The sequence below is a fragment of the Pelmatolapia mariae genome, linkage group LG7 (genome assembly GCF_036321145.2).
Source record: "Pelmatolapia mariae isolate MD_Pm_ZW linkage group LG7, Pm_UMD_F_2, whole genome shotgun sequence".
NCBI lineage: Eukaryota > Metazoa > Chordata > Actinopteri > Cichliformes > Cichlidae > Pelmatolapia > Pelmatolapia mariae.
In genome coordinates, this window is record NC_086233.1 from 31,114,633 (window position 1) to 31,129,729 (window position 15,097).

At 40.0% G+C, this 15,097-nt stretch overlaps 1 protein-coding gene across 1 annotated transcript in view; it reads left to right on the top strand.

The window, feature by feature from the left end:
• Positions 1-315: 315 nt before the first annotated feature.
• The window catches only part of cntfr (ciliary neurotrophic factor receptor), a 201,328-nt gene continuing 186,546 nt past the window's right edge, over positions 316-15,097 (top strand). Inside the window, exon 1 of the mRNA XM_063480832.1 lies at positions 316-528. The gene's annotated coding sequence lies outside the window, so the exon portion shown is untranslated. The remainder of the gene's footprint in view (positions 529-15,097) is intronic.

The following is a 15,097-nucleotide window of genomic DNA, read 5'->3' on the forward strand; positions in this document are numbered from 1 at the left end:
TGGAGTATGGAAATTTTTGTCCAAAGTGCATCAAAACAATATTCATACATATTTGATACACATATGTATGGACATATATATCTGTGTCTGTGTGGGCGTGCACATGCTGTGTGTGAGGGCTTTTCCCAACATTACCCTGAGTGGTGGCTAGGGGGTGCACTGTGGACACGGTGTGTGTATGGGCAGAGGGAGCGAGAGAGAGAGAGAGAGTGTGTGTATCTCAGTAATGTATTCCTGCCTGTGCCTGGGCTGGTCACATGGGGAGAGCAGCCTGTTTAAAACAGCCTCGGCTCGCTCAGTCAGAGCAGTGCGAGACACAGAGACAGACGCACCCGTTCTCTCTCTTCCTCTCTTCACGCACGCGCGCGCACACACACACATGCTCACGCACGCAGACGGCAACTTTCCTCTAGTGGACTGACACCACACACTCGCCAGGATAGACACACTCCCCTTACTACAGTGGAGAAGAGGATAACGATTGACAGCTCTGAAAAAAAGAAATACAGAAAAAGAAAAAGGTTCCCAGTGAGTAACCAATTTTGATTGTCATATGTTATTTCACATTTGCGGACTTTGCTCTTCTTCAGCGTTGTCTGACCATGATGTGACAGTAACTGTGAAAGGGAGAGGGACTTGATAGAAGGTGCTTTGAGGGGGGGGGGGACAAGTAAATAAATAAGAACGGAAGAGCAGCCAGAAACGACAGAAGAGAGCAGAGATGTGGTTCTAGTGCAACACTGGGATACCTCTCCATCAATCTCTCCCTCTGTCTGTGGGATCTAATGCTGTTAATTAGCAGCATGCACTTGGAATGAGAGGAATGCCATTGCGCGGAGCTGGAGTGGGGTTTGTTTCGGACTCTTGCGCTCTGTGTGTGTGTGAGTGTGTGTGTCTTTGTCATTTCTTTCTTTTTATTTCTTGCATGCCGGCTGCATTGTGATGGTCAGTCTACTGATGTTGAGCAGATTCCCTGCGACACACGCTGCTCTGGCTATGATTAATAGAAACCTATTGATATGCAGATGGAAGTAGATAGACCTGTCACTGCACTCCAGTGATATGAGTGATGTGTTGGGAGAAAGGGGACTGTTTTAAAGCCTCCCCTTCTTCGTATCGCCTCTGTCCCACTCTCTTTGTATCCCTCTGTCCCTCTCTGTCCTACTGCCCCCCTCCATCTTTCATCCTCCCTTCTCACTTCCCTCCCGCTCATTTCTGTTGCAGCCGCTGATCTTTCTTTGACACGCTCTCCCTCTTCACTGTCTTTTTCTGTCTCTGTTATTTCATTAACTTTTACCCGTGTACACAGCTCCCTTGATTCATCTGTGTCGCTTCAGTTCTAAAAGGTCTTTCATTCAGCTCCTTGCTTTCTGTCTCATTTCTCTCCCCCACGCTGGTATATGCTGGCATACTTAGTAGACTCCTTAGTTGCGTAGAAAGAGAGGGGATCGCAGAGTTGTGAGGAGGGAAAGAGGGGAGGGAAAGTGAGAAGAAAGACAGAGGAATGAAGGCGAAAGTAGAAGGGTGGGGGGGGCATTGAAAAGGCTGACACTGGCTTGGACAATTAGCCCAGGGAGTCTGTCCTGGGGTGCTATTCTGAGAGGGGCTTTAGCCCCTGAGCCCTGGGTGCTGGGTCACGGGATGCCTTGACCCTTCCAGTCGACAGCTAGGCATGGGAGCCATTATCACAACCTGATTGATTAGCACTGAGCGGAAATCCCTTTTCTCTTCACTCCTTGGGAGCAAAAGACCGAAGGTTTTTGTTCTTTTGCTGCTGCTGGTTTAGTATCTGCCTGTCTGAATGTTGAAAGCTCTGGCTTTTCTTTTTTTCTTTTTTTTTTAACTGCTGTCAGTTATGGAGGTCTGGTCTCTATGTATCGTCTATCACTGGGCTTGTCTTCCTGCCTTCCTTTTTTCCTCTTCCACAACGTGTGTGTTTGTTTGTGCGTGTCACTGTGCATGCACAAGTGCAGAAGTGGGTACGAAATATTTTTTTTAATAACAAAAGAGACACACTTTGTTGAGGGGGCTTCTAATATGCCATCTTCTCTGTACCAATTATGCTACCTCAGGAATTAATTCAAACCTTCCTTAACTTGTATGAGCTGTACACCTGAAATTGTTAGCAATATATTTAGGAGGCTGCCTGTACAGGGGAAAAAAAGGATGGCATGCAAGAGATAAACAAGTGATAAAAAAGAGATGTGAAAGAAAATATGACAGAAGACAAAAGTGATGGGGGAACATATATGGGCAGCTTGGGAAAAATGAGTTCTTCCTAGCATGTTTGAGTGCATTTCTCTTTTATCCTGTCATCATTTCCATCTCATTTCTTTGTTTTGATCTTCCTGGTCCCATCTCTTACTAACTTTTGCTAGTTTTGCTCTCCCCCCAATACCCCCTTTCTCAGACTGGGAGTTTAGTGGGGTGTTTAGCCCAGCTCACGGCTGATCAAAGCAGTATGTGTCTGACTGGGCTTAGCCCAGGCACTCCTAATGGAGCGCCGTTTTCATGCCTTGTTGGTGGTGGAGTAGGAGGGAGTGATAGGAGGTGGAGGGGGAATAGGAGGGTGTGCAAATAGAAAGGCTGATAGGGAAAAAAAATCAAGCAAGGAAAATATAGGTAGGTAGAGATTGGGTATAAATCAGAACAACCGTGAGAATGTGCTTCTTGTAGGAGGTGCTGTGGAGATGTCACTACGAGTTGGGTCACCCTTTCTTTGCAAAATCAATGATGAGCAGATAACAAGGATACCACAGTTTCTCAAATAACAGCAACAGCCAATGGCAGCTCTCCACAGGCTGTTCAGAAAGCCACATTTACAAACTATCTTGACGATCAGAGGAACATTACATTCTCTGGAAAGTCAGGGGCATGAGATAATCAACTAACACTTAATAACATGCTATTTATCATTAATGCTGACTGTATATTAGCAGAATGTGAAAAACTGGTCTTACCTTTTGATACTCCAAGAGATACTCCAAAAGTATGCTTTTTTAGTTTCAAGTTTCTAAAACTTTTTACCATGCCATTAAAATCGAGTTGTTAGCTTAATATATGTTAGCCTAACTCTTGCCAGCAAAGACAGAATCAAGATACATGGGTTCTCATTGTGAGTGTTTTAGCAGCGGCTTGCTGATTTTGTGAATTTGCTTGGTTTTGCTATGTTTTTTTTTTTTTTTCAAGAATTCAGTAAGAAGTCTAAAATTCCAGTTTGCATAGCCAGGTTTTGTGTATATTTGCCCTTGTTTCAAAGGGTGGTGACCACAATGTGGGCAGGGACATCACTGAATCTAAATAACTGAAGAATCTCTAAACTTACTTAACTGAAAATGATAGAATTTTAAAAACTAACAGAATATATAATAAAACTTTACTTTCAGTAGTTAATGGACAAGTCCTTTACGATTCACCAGGGGGTGATGCAGCACCCTCAGCACCCGTACTTCTGGCATTGTAAATAAGAACGTTACTGCCAAGCAGGCGAATGATATTGATTACCAAACAAAATAGACAAAAAAAAAGAAAAGCAAAGAATAAATGAAAGAGCCTTGCTGTCAACAACACAAAATGAAGTCATATGACAGAAAGCGGTAAAAAGAACCCAACCATATCTTTCCAATAAGCGTCTTTCCAGTCTTTAGTGGAAGGACCTATCACCAATGGGGCATACAGTTTAGGCCAGCACAGAATAGCTCCCACACATGGTTTGGTTTTAGGCTGGAAGCAACACCAGACAGGAAAAGGTCTATGTGTGCATCAACTTTTGAGTGTGTTTGTGCATATTTCTGTGTTTGTGTGCGTGAAAGAGAGAGGGAGAGAGCTAGAGATAAGAAGAAGAGAAAAAGAGATGAAGAACTGGTTGTGTGTGCCTGAGTGCATAGTAAGCATCTGTGTGTCCGTCTGTATATGCCTGTATGCCAAGCACTAAACAGCCATGCTGCACATAAACTGTATATTGATTTTTAATAGACTGTAAAAACCTGTCTAGACATTCGGACATTGATTCTGAAATTGGAAGTTTTACTACTTCTGTCTCTATTAAGACATTTTTGGTGGAGGAATGGAATTTCTGAGCAGCAGAGGGGGAAAGCCTCTTTTATAACCTTGAAAAATAAGACAGAAAATGTTGCTTACATCTTACTGAGAAGTCTGTAGTGACCGACAAGAACACCGTGGTGTAATTTTAAAGTTGATAAACTGAAAGATTTAAATGTGTTTCTGTAATTATCACCTACAAGTGTGATTTACACACTTCTCAAACTGTCTTCCTCCCTTCACCACCCCCTCTCCCACCCAGCTCATCACTTCCCAAGTCCAGGTTTCTTCTGCAATCTATTCTTTTTTTGTTTTGTTTTCGTTGCTCACACTCCCCTGTTATAGCGCCATTGTTTTTTGTTTTTTTTTGCTCCCTGCCTCTCCTGTCCAATCCACACTTTGCAATGCCGATGTTTATATTTAACACAAAAGAAAGGTAAGATAAAACTAGGATAATATTTCCCCTAACATACTTACTGCCTGGATAAACATCCTCCGACAGATGTCCAAGCATGGGTCTGATCAGAGGAGGGCATGGGGGCCGTAATTCTCAGTGCTGTAATGTACACAAAGGCTACAAATTGGAAGCTGGTGTGGAGAGGGCTGGACAGAGAGCTGGGGAGGTACGGAGAGACAAAGACTTTCCTCATCATAAAAATCAAACATATTTCAAAAGAGGAAAAAAAAAGTTACTGTCCATTGTTAAAACAACTGTTGCTTTATATAGATGGTTGTTTGGCTGTTGTGCAATTAGTTAACTGAAGGATCATAATGTGCACCTGGTTCTTCTCTACGCGTCGGGAGTGAGAACGGGTTGGAGAAATCTGTTTGAAGATGTGAGATCAGCTTCAGTATGTGCAGTGTCACAATCACAAATCCATAATTGATAATTATCAAATTAATAGCGCAGAATTGGGTACTCCAAGAAGTAGTTTAAATATATTTACAATGAAAATTTTCCCTGTTGCTCATCTCACTTTCAGGATCAGAATTAATTAGCATACCACTAACTGTTATTTTTGAGCTTTCTCCACTAACAAAAATATCTGATCTAAATCTTTTAGTTTTCAATATTTAGATCTTCATCTGCTTGTGTAAATATAACACAAAATGATGGCGATAATTGCAATTAATAAGGGATTTGAAAGGATTTAGATTTAATAAGTGGATTTAATGCTGGATTCAGATTTGATGAAATGCTCTCAAGTACTAACCCAACAATGGAACTATAGTAGAATGGACAGCGAGAAACAAATATGAGGTTTTGGTAAGCATATTTGTGTGTACATGTACGCATCAGAGACATTTTACACGCCGCTGTGAAACAAATGCAGGCGAGAGCTTTGAATGCAACAAGCCTCCCAACAGCCACACAGACACTAAAAAGTCAGCGTTCTCTCTGGCAATGCACAGCTCCCACGCTTTTTCTGTCTACCCTCTCTCTCTTTAGTTAGATGTGCCACTTGCTGTGTGCTTTTATCTAACTGCACCTAAGGGTGTGAAAACATGACAAGATTTTGTTAAGATTTGGCCCCAATTAAGCCGCCTCACATGCATTTCAGAGATCTACATTTTACGACTGTTTCCTCTCTACACCCTGAGCACGAAGATCTGGCTCAGAGGGAGAGTCGGTGTGTAATTATTTTGGTAATCTGAAAGAGCTCCTGTACTTTCTTTGTACACTTTTAAAGTGTCGAGAACATGCAGATATTAAGCCGTTCTCTAATGCCATAAAAGTCTGAATCAGGACCTTCAATTCTGAAAAAAAAGGTTGAATGTTTATTTAAAAGAAAGCCTTTTTTGTATGGGGTTGTGATGGCAAGCGCACAGACAGACAGACAAACTTTAAGCTTGTCTTTTTGCATGTGGCCCGGCATTTTTCTAAGCTTAAGCTTTTCAATGTTTGTGCTCGCTCCTTTGGCTTTTTGTTCTATTTGTCAAGTTGCTTGTTTCTCTGTCTTTGAGAAACAGCCTTTTTATCTGTCAAGTTTTGTGTGTGCTAGTGGGTCAGTGTGTGTCACACTGTGCATATCTGCTTGGCTCGGCTGTATTTTTATCCTTAGACAGCTCTCTATTCAGCCCCTGTAGCATTCTTGCAGCCCAGGCGATGGGAGAGTTTGACTCCTAACTTTCTGATCAAAGCATATGAGGGATAAAAGGAGGGAAATCAAGAAAAAAAAACTTTATGAATATGCATCACTTGACCCCCCCCAACACGAGCTCCCAGCTTTCTAGACACATACACACACTCAAACACAAACAAAAGCTGCCTCCTCCAGTAGGGGGCAAACACTTTGAGGTGGATTTGCGCACAACTTCTGAAGGCGATTCACATTCTGTTAGCATACCAGAGGAAAATGTGCTGTACCTGACAGCAGCCACACACTGTTATCTACACAGCCAAGTGCAATTTGTGCATTTTACTATATTTTTCAGGGCTTGTGTTTTAAATATTTAAACTTTTTTTCAGATTTACTGCATTTTATATAAATGCAACTTGAGAATAAACTGTTGGAGGTAATTTGCCTTAAGGCAACTGTATAATGTAGTACACTATGTATGCTGTATAGGAATACATGATGTGGGAGAATCATACTGGGGGCGGTGTATGCGTGCTGTGTGGTGCATCCACTAATCCCTCTGTATTGTGAGTTTAACTGCTCAGTTGTATTGACTAACTTGCTATCTTTATATTTTCCCTACGCACATGTCAGCCACATTATTTTCTCTTTCCATATGTAAGATATAAAATATAATCATATCTATCTTGTGTTATATTGCATTCACGGCACATAAAAGAATAGCTGGAAAATCTCCTCCTTTTTGCTTTGTTAACATTCCCACTGTATTACAAGGTTAAAATCTGTTCATGCCAGGTGACTGAAAATGTTGTTTGTTTTAGCTCATTTGCACATGTTACATTGCTGTAGCTGGTAAAGAGTATATAGCACCTATTTCACCTGTTAAACATTTTATTTTCAGCAAACAAATGGCTAATAATTAACTTAAAAAACAGACCTCCCCTGATTGTACTAGGTACCCCTAGCAGCTGCAGGAGTCACTTCAATATGAAGGATTCAGGCCAAATTTTCTTCAGAAATCAAAAGGATACGACTCTCCTTTGTTTTTGTATGTCTCACCACTATTTTGGCTGATGCAAGCTCGCACAAAGTGTGCAAGCACAAACTGTGTGCAGACATGAGCAGCACTGCAGTCCACTTAAAGGCTGCATGTGTCATTAGCCACAATAGTGTTCTGAGGTTACACAGAGCTCCTATAAACAGATTGGGGATGCATTTATGATCAGTATAATGGGACATTAAAAGAGCATTAGACTACATACAGTCTAAAGTTTATTCCGGCTTACACGTGCACCATTCGTAGAAACGCTTTACTACTTTTTTAAATCATGGACTTCATGTGAAAGAGGGCCATTGTCATCAGTTATCGGATGCAGAAACTACTTCTAGAAGATAAGCTTGACTACTAAGTTATCATTTAACAGTAACAAACTTGAAGCTCATTATTCTTTGACATTGTGTTAGTGGTGTTAATTTCACAGCAAACCATATTATTTGTCAGATAATTGGTGTAAAAAAAATGCTCCTTAAGACATCAAACGTATAAGCATAATGAAGAGGTCCAAAATTCAGTGTGTTCAATGAGCAGCTAGGAGATTTAGGAGCCTGGTTAGACTCTCAGTTTCCACTTAAAGTGAACACAGACCCGTTCGATGTGTAGCTTACTTACATTCACCATTTAGATTTGACTGATAAGTAACTGCAGTGCTTTTGTGTAAAATGGCCATGACTCTTGTTTGTTGGCGCTTTTTAATGTGTGGGTTTTAATGTTATTTATCCCCCGTGTTATAAAAAAAATAGATCAAAATAAAAGCACCAACTGGCCAACTGAAAGAAATGGTAGTGAAAGGGAATTTGATCATTCTCCTGAAATAACCAATTTTAATCTTGAATGCACTTGAGCAAAGCTGTCAACTGAAGAAGTGAGACACAGACATCAGGTGCAAGTACTAATAGAGTAGGTTGTGGTCAATTCTTAAGGGGAAGATAAAGTGAAGAGAAGTAAATGGAAAAGTTGAGTTTAAGAAAAGGCAAAAATTTTCTCACCTGAGGTAGAATAGGGAAATTCAAGAGATGGCCAAGATTAAGCCTTGGAATAGCTACAAGTATGTCTTCTTGAGGGAAAGATAAAAAGAGAGAAGAGAACTGGAATGAAAAGTCAAGAGGTGAGGAGGAGGCTAACAACAAAAGCGGTTTTGGTCAGAGGGGTGGATGAAGAAAAGTATAAGAACACAAGAGATTCAATTATGGAGCAGAAGACATTTTAACAGACTGATACCATTGGGCATGATTGGAACTTGAAGGAAAGTAGCTGGAGAGAGAAAGTCGGCACACATCAAGTGTGATTGTGGTCAAACATTGGAGGAAGACTAGTAGCAATTGAAAATGGTGTGGAGTGTGTGTGTGTGTGTGTGTGTGTGGGGGGGGGGGGGGGTGGAATTAAAGGTTAGGCAAGACCATCAGCAGACATGACTGTGATGAGTGTAAAGCTTGAAAAGACTGGAGAAATGACTGGGCAAAGGGAAAAAGGAAGAGCACATAAAATGCTAGAACACCATTATGTCCAGTTGCAAGATTGAGGTCAGAGAAAAGGAAGAGCTGCAAAGGTTAGAGAAAATGAAAGGGGACATGCTGGATAGGTTTGGAGTTGAGGTGCTTCTTGGAGTTAAGACGTGACAATGGAGGTATAGGTGGGAATTTAAATTCTCAGCTAGGAGACAAGGGCAGGCGAGAATAAATGAAGAGGGAGGATGTACTTTAAGTAGACTATGCCATTTCTCAGAAGTACAGTTTCAATCACTTGAACTTGGTGTTTTCAAACATGTCAAAATGGACCCTGTGTATCAGATTTGATGATGGTGTATCATCCCCTGAAAGCAAGTGCATAAAGTGTAGTGTGTGTATGTGTAATAATGCGAAACACATTTTACCAAAATAACTACAGTGGGATGCTGAAACAGAGCCTTCTAATGTTTACTGACATCACCCCTCTATGTGTATGTATGTGGAAACTGTCTGGGACCATGCCACATTATTAATAATGCACTAAGTTCAAAATGCATGAATTCCCAATCAACTGGGATATTAGCACCATGGTCCCCACTTTATATTGTCTTCATTTTTGTTTTAGAGATATTTATTAATCCCCCCCCATTTCAATTACGTTAGAAAGCTGGTTGTTGAAAGGCTTGGGGCTCTGGCTTTTTGCGCTGCTGGCTCCAGATATGTACGCTCAGTTTTCTGTCCATGCAATGTTTTTTGTTCACTCAAATGAATGAAGCTACTCTGTGTTACTGACTGTGTCCATCTCTTCCAATATCCGTCCATAAATTTGCCTATTGGTGTGTGTATAAGTTTGCTTTTCCGTACAAGTGTGTATGTCTGTGTGTGAGTGAGTGAGTGCCTCTCTCTGAGCCGAGGGCTTTTAATCTATTAAAGCCTGATCCTTAAACACTAATCAATGTACCCTTTTATATTTCCATTACAGTGCAGAAGGGAAAGGGATAAATAAAGCATGACAGTGGAGCTCAGTAGTGGCCACATAACACTGAAAAGTTCCAACTGCTGTCGGTGCACAAGAGGGGGCTGAACTATTTAAACTGGGTCATTGTATTTTAATATTTTTTTTATACAATCTAATCTGTATGGTAGGATGTTTAGGGCTGGGTGATTGGTGCAACATAGCTATCATTATATAGCCATTTTTTGTTCCTTTCTAAACATGCTGACAATTTAGTAGTCTGTAATTCTAAGAATTAAACTTGGTACTGGCTCACATACACATTGCACTCACAGGAGCCGATCAGCCATGTAAAATCATGTCATGAAGCTTCCAGCACACAGTTTTTATGCCAGATGAAGTTTGGAACTCTGCACTTCAACTCTGCAGAATTGGTAAATTTTGGTTTTAGTTTCAGCAAGACAGGTGTCAGCATTTGATTTGAAACAGTGCACACCTGAGAGACTGGAAATCTTATTTAACAGGTAAAAGAAATTGGTGTGCAAGCGGATGGATATTTCCAGCTTCTTTATTATTTATTGCATCAGTTAACATATCTGTGTCTTTGTTTTTATCTAAAGGAACAAATAATGCAGCAAAAGCACTTTAAAAACTGGAAAAGCCAATGCGATGTTTCTTTGGAGCACGATTTATATTGTGTGCACAGATTTGCTCTTTTTGCACAGCATGTTGTATTAACAGCCTCATGTCATTGGCCTCCTGCCTTTCTTTTTCTTGTTTAAACGTCCTCCATGCTTACAGTATTGCATCACGTTTTCCCTTTAGATCATGTTTAACTAGTGATATATGCACTGTAGCTTTTAGTTGTCCCAATCTATCATTTAAACCCACTAAACTGACAGTATTTGCCACTTCTCAGAGCATATTTTATTAGCTATGTCTGGTTATGTACATGTCCCTCACCCCCAATTAATTTAGTATACTTAAGTGGCACATTTGCATTAGACTGCTTGCCTTTGGAGTATAGTTTATTAGTGCTGTCTGTGTAACCCGCACCAACACCCCACAATCCTATCCCCAAGAACCATGCACACGCACACATTTATTTTAGTGCGCTTAGCCAACAGTATTTTCTCGGCAGGAGCGTACGTGTGTGTTTTTCTGCTCCACTGTGGTAGTTTATTAGCAATGTCTCCTTTGATAGTTAGTGTGCACGCTTGATTATGGCTGAAAGGGAGTGGGCTGGGCGCTTGGCCGGAGAGGAAGTCTGCCTAATGATATTAACAACATCCTTTATTGGGTAGCTACTGCAGGCAGAGAAAGAGAAGGGGGTAAAGGGAAGAGGGAGGGAGGGTGATTAAAGTGAGAAAAGTGGGGTCTTAGAAAGAGAGAGGAAAACGGGGGAAGAGAAACTTTAGGGTGAACGAAAGAGACAAGAGTGTGAAGGGGAATGGGTTTACCTGTTCTGCAGATTAGGCAAAAGAAATACGAGGAGATTTAAACATCAAAAAACATAATTATGAGAGGGATATTTTATTTAAGAGTGTCTAACCAAACACTACAGTGAGAGATGTTTTCATCTGCTCCTAATATGTTATATGGATCTGACAGTCCCTCCATGTTCCTCTAATAGATTTGCAATCATATCCCAAATTGCTTGGCAACCCTGTCAGGTTCTATCACCGAGGTTCACAAGGGATTAATTGTTTGCAAGAGCTGAGCATGCAAAAAACAAAGGTAAGCGGAAGTTGTTTTCATGACGACTTAATTATTCTAATTAATTTAAAATTAAAAGTATTGTTTATTTGTCAACTAGAAATTGATGTTTGCTACAATAAGTATAAGTATTGAGATTGTAGGGTTTTATTTTTTACTATGTTAATCATTTCAACTTTCATTTTAATGGACGATTTCTTTTTGGCAATTTTCATTCATCCAGAAAGTTTCCTTAAAGTCTGAAGTAGAGTTTTCATTAAAGCCACTAAGTAGACAGGTGCTTTATACTGTTGCAATAAAGCCATATAAAACCTATGAAGATGAATATGTTGCAAAAGCAAGTAACTTTTGAACACATATAGATAAATGAATAAATAAATATCATTCTATAGATGTGATTATTTCTTTTACAATTTTCTCTGATTGCTTCAGGTAACCCACCCAATAAATAATATTTAAACTACAGTTGCTCAGTTGTCCGGTTTGGTAATAGTATATAACGCTCTATTAAACTTGTCTCCATGTATGTCTGCCCTCGTCTGACTCATTTCACAGAAAATGTAGTAGGAAAAAAAGATGATTTACTTCACCTGATTAGGGGTTTGGGTTTTTATTTTTGCAACGTATTTGTCATCACAGAATACAATTGTTGTCTAATGTATTGAACTTCACACAACAGGTGGTCAGGGTGAAAGGAAAGAATCATCTCACACACCACCATTGCAGTGCACAAAAGTGAAAGTGTGTGAATAGAGGATTATTTACATAACCTGTTTTTGTGTCTCCTGTGTTGTTGAAAAACATCAACAGGCACAAAATGAGATCGTGGATACAAATAAAATGAATATAAAGTATAGAAAAAAGTGAACACACAACTTTGTTGCAAGTAGACAAAAGAAGCCTTACTGCTCCATTAAACACAGAGACTGTTTTGTGAGTATGTAAACACTTTTGTTCTTTAACTTGTTTTTCTCCTCTAAATCTGGGTAGGTGGGCTTTTTCAGTTACAGACTAATGGGTGATTACTACCTTACTGTATGCCAGTATGTTACCATTTTAATGTCACTGTGGAAAAAAAGGAATTCATAGATCATAGCATGACGCCTAGCATAATCATCAACACAAACACATGCAAATGTGTCATAGGCATTATAAAAGATAGATGTGACACATCACTTTCCACACTTTTAAACTAAATCATCAGCACTTTGGCTGATGCTATGCTGATGTTTTTTGAAAGATAAAAGTTGCCTTGTATGGATGAAAATGTAGAATGCTTAGTTATCAGCTGGCGCTAGCGAGCAGCACGTATTCAAATTAAACTGTATGGGTATGGCACAGAGAGAGAGACATATCAGCTACTTAGAGCTAAGTAGTGGATCAATAAAATAGAATTTCACGTACCAAATCTGAAGCACAAAATTCTTTGATGGTCCATTCCACACAGAAATAATAATCAGGCAGTGCTTTAAAAGGGTGCAATAGCACACACAAAACAGAGACATGCATATACTTAAAGTAGTGTTTGAGGCCGAACACTGATCAGGACAACTGTTAGTCAATGTGGCTGGCTGTAAACATGCATTTTAATAATCTCTGTTTGGGCATTTTATATGGATTTACTGAGTTTCAGAGGGAGCCTCAAGTGGCAGCCAGGGGAACTGCAGTTTCCTTTTTTTTTTTTGCATCCACACTGGTTTTTTTTTAATCTCCAGATTTTACCCTTTGATATTCCCACAATGACAAATGTGCTTATCTCCCACTAACACCTAGTGAAAGCTGTCACCTTGAGAGGCATCTCTTACTACCAAAAATGTCAAGGTTGGCAAATTCCTCTGTTTACCTTGGCAAGATGCCTAAGATCCCAGACCCCTCCCAGATGTTTGCCAATGTGTAGAGCCATATTTATTTGTCTGATTGCTCACATGTTGGCCTCTGTGCAAGTTTCTGTCTGAGTGCTTGTGTGTCTGTGCAACTCTTTTTCTCACACATACCCGGTGCAGAATTCAGACAATCAAGAAAATAGCACAGAGATGGGTAAATAAACCCATTCTGTTGGACTGTCTCTGCAAGCAGTGTTATCATCTCACTTCACCTGTGGCTAAAGAGACATATACCTGTCAAATGTCACACTTTCAGACACAAACATTATATTACACAGGCATAAACGCATACAAGACTTGACATATCCTCTGGGCAAATGTGTACATGTATATATCGACAAGTGCTGTGTGATGTCATCTACAATGACAATAGTCAGCGAGCCAACACACACTGATTAACCTTTTCATGCACACTGGTATGTCGGAGTTAAGATGCCATTTCTCGTATTCCCGTGATCCTCCCTCTGGTAGAACATGACTGTTCTTGTTTTCTGTGTGTATATTGCTGTGGAAGTGTATATGAGAGACACATAGTACTCAGCTTCCTTTGACTTGAGCCAAAGTAGAAAAGAGCTACTTATCAGGAAGGATTAAAAACAAATTAAGATGGATTTAGACCCTTTAAATGACTCTAGCTTCCATCAGTTGGTGAGTGTGTGTACCTTATTTTTGTTTCTTCAATTGTATCTGGTTATAGATGGCACAGTGGTGCACTGGTTAACACCAAGAAGGTCTTGTGTTCCAGTTCGCTGGTAGGTGTCTTTCTGTGTACAGTTTTAATGATTTCTATGAGTGTCTTCCACTATTCAAATATGTTGGTAGTAGGTGTGAGTGTTAACACGAATGGGTGTCTGTCTCCCTGTGTTAGCCCATCAATAGACGGGCAGCCTGTCCAGAGTGTACCCTGCTTTTCACTCTGATAACTCGGATAGGCTCCAAAATAGATGAAAGGATTTTAGGTTAGATTGCATATTTGTGTGGAAAGGTCTGTGGCTATATGTGTGAGCTTAGTGACAATGCACATTGCATTTAGATTCAGTACATTTCAGGCTATTGACATGATTTTAATTTGTGATTAAAATCAATGCACATTACTCAATGTCAGTTTTCTCAAGACAATAAAAGCCTGGAGTGTTTTCACATTACCATGCAGTAGAATGTAATTTAAAAGGTCACCTTGGACATGTATGTTCCTCACACTGATATCAACCAGCAAATGAACACTGTTAATACCGAAGCAACCCTAGCAACAACAAAACCGGACAGAGCATGTAAACTGGCTGCCTGAAGCGGCACAGTTCTTCGGCCAATAAATTGATGTCTGGTGGATAAAAACCTCAGTCCAAACACCAGATGAACACACCATCTGTTTCTCTGCGATTCCACTCATTAGGAGTACATATTTTATTTTTTTTCCTTTATTCCCCTTGTTATTTCATGGGCACTGCTATAGCCCTGTTCCTTTCTGCCATTGCGTTTCTATTGTCATTTAATTTTTTGTTACTGAGTGCAGATCGATAAACGCTTGAAGTGTGTTTGTTTTGTTGTTTCATATTTTGCAGTGAATATAATCAAATCCCTTCTGCTTTTCCATAGCTCGTTTGCATAATGTTGTAAGCATCTCCTTCTCAACTTTTCTTTTGTCATGAGCCAAATCCGCCTTTTTGATACAACACATTTTGGAAAGGTTTGTCGTGCAAACATCTTGACAAACAGTAATCACAACCAGTTTTACAATACTTCGTTTTTAACCATGTTTTCATAAATATTACCACATAAAAAGCATTGAATCTTATGCTACAACCATCAGTTGATTTCTGCCACTGCTGTGTTCATTATGTTTTTCTGGTGAAGCCACATTTGAAAACCAATGGACCCATCAGCAGAGAGCCCAGAGGCTCCAGTCATGCAAGCCT